Here is a 2366-nt window from a genome sequence, read left to right as displayed (position 1 = left end):
CTATTCTAACCAGTGACTGTGCATCTGAATAACCTGGGAACTAAAAATTCTTAACAACATGATTTTTTTAATGGCTACCTAATGTTCTAGCATTGAGATGTTTATAATTTATTTAACTAATCCCCCTTTGTTGAACATTTAGGCTGTTTCCAATTTGTGCTCTTACAAATAATGCTGCAGTTAATAACATTGAACATAATTACTCATGCATTTCTGAATATTTCTTTAGAACATATTTCTAGATGCTGAATGTTGCTATGTTTCAGGGTTAGACCAACACTCTTGAGATTGATTGGCCTCCAGCTAAACTAGCCTCCAAGAGAGAAGGAGGCTCAGGGGCAGAGAAAATTTGCTTGCTACTGTTCACATCCGCTTGAGATCTTCTAGACTGCATGCTGAGTTTCAGAAGGAGGCTTTCAAGAATTTCTTTAGGAATCCATAAATGAGAAACCCTGCCACAGGTGAAATTGAACACATACTTCAGAATAAATCCCTATTTGTTAGAGGCTGGTTTTGAATTTTCTCTGTTCTCTCATGCTTTAGATGAGTTCTAAATTATTTCAGAGAACAGCAATGGAATGCCTACCATTGGTCAGGCATTATGTTTATCTAGGAATACAATAGTAAAGAAGCTTCAAGGGGCTTACTTACAGTGCAGGAGGCAGACAGGGAGAAGGCAATTGTGGGCAAAAATCACAGTGGCAGCACAGAGAAGAGTGTCTCCAGTTCTTCAGCTCAAGACCTGAGTTGGATCTCAGAAAACAAGAAATACTTATTTTTACAGAGAGGGGAAGGTGTTCCAGAGGGAGGGAATGACATGTGAAACCATGGAATTGTGATAGTGATGTGACAAGTCCAGAGACACATGAATATATTTCCATAGGTGGTATCTAAGTAGAACTTCCTAACCTCTGTGCCACAGAAGGTGACAGGTCTGTATAGTCACCTGATCAGTCCTAGGGCCTTGAGCCCCTAGGCCCTGGTCAGGTTTACTTATCTACCTCAGTGTGTTATATGAAAAAGCTAAAGTAACACCGAATTGGGCACATGGTGGAAGGATAATGGGACATGAGCTGGAAAGTTGGCCGGGTTCAGATTGGAAAGGGCTGCGTGGGCCATGCTAGGAAGAGTCTGAATTCCTTGGCCAGCTATTTAGGGACAGTCTCTCTGTTACAGACCACTATGGAGGTAGAAGATAGGGATCCTCAAATTGCTTACAAACACATGCAGCTTTTTATTTTTTTATTTTTTTAACTATCTTAACAATTCCACAGTATGCATCCTTTTCCCCTAAATAACAATTTGATGCTATTAGCTCTGCACACTGACCTGTTTCACACCTCTTTGGGGAAAATATTGCAATGCTGGAACTATACAGTGGAAACTTGCAGTTGTGAAGTCTGTTTTGAGCTGGCAAAAGGTGACAGTCTAAGGAGGAATGATTTGAAAAGTGCTAATAGTAAAACGTCAGTTATTTTGGTATCTCCAAAAGTTCTGTGCTATTTACTGTGACTGGTGTGAAAAGAATCAGTAAATGGGAAACTCGTGGTTTAGCCAACATAAATTAAATCTCCACATATTACCACTGTATTTTCTTTTCCCAGTACTTCCTGTTCATTACATATCACTTCATCTCTAAGGTCTGAGAATTCTTTAGCAGTGAAGTTATGAAAAAGATAAAAATGTTAAGATTTTAAGTGATATTTGATAGCACTTTGCTTCACTATTTTTATTTTATAAATGTTGTTAATCTAGACCGTGGAACTAAGCAGAAAAGAAAAAAAAGGTATTTATGTTGTATTATAGAAATAGTTTTATGGATAAACTCTAGATACTAATTGTCTGGTGAATATGGCTTGTCTGGATGTATTTGGATTTTAGGAAATTATATAAGCCTTTGTATATGTAGTTTTTGAGATATAAATATATTACAGTGATAACTGTGTTTCAAAGGTAAATATATATTTTTTATAGGTTGTTATTTTGTAAGTTCAGTTGTTATTGCAAGGAGGAATTTCATTTTTTCCCCTCTCTGTTCTTAACTAATTGCACTTCAAGATTAGAGGAATGTGGAGTTCACATACGTAGCTGGACAGTCAGCATATTTTCATGCTGGTCACCGTAGAGTATCTACAGTCCTTGCTTTCTGAGGTCTACCCCACATCTTTCTGAGCAGTAGTACAACATGAGTCAAAGACATTCAGAAATACCGTATTAAAATTCAGAGGCATTTCTGTATTGGCCAACTTCGTAACCCCTTCAACATAGCTAACATAAAGGTAAGTAATGTACTCTTCAGTCTGTCACCTCTCTCTATCAGTCTGGCCATGACTAACAAAAGAGGAGTGCAGCAGACTGGAAAACAA

At 37.7% G+C, this 2366-nt stretch overlaps 1 protein-coding gene across 2 annotated transcripts in view; it reads left to right on the top strand.

Annotated features, from left to right (window-relative positions):
- TNIK (TRAF2 and NCK interacting kinase) overlaps nt 1-2366 on the top strand; it is a 345956-nt gene that overhangs the window by 45120 nt on the left and 298470 nt on the right. The gene's annotated exons all lie outside the window — the stretch shown is intronic.

The sequence above is a fragment of the Pteropus alecto genome, unplaced genomic scaffold, assembly GCF_000325575.1.
Source record: "Pteropus alecto unplaced genomic scaffold, ASM32557v1 scaffold33, whole genome shotgun sequence".
Classification (NCBI taxonomy): domain Eukaryota; kingdom Metazoa; phylum Chordata; class Mammalia; order Chiroptera; family Pteropodidae; genus Pteropus; species Pteropus alecto.
The sequence above is the reverse complement of the archived record's forward strand: the minus strand, read 5'-3'. Positions and strand labels throughout refer to the sequence as shown.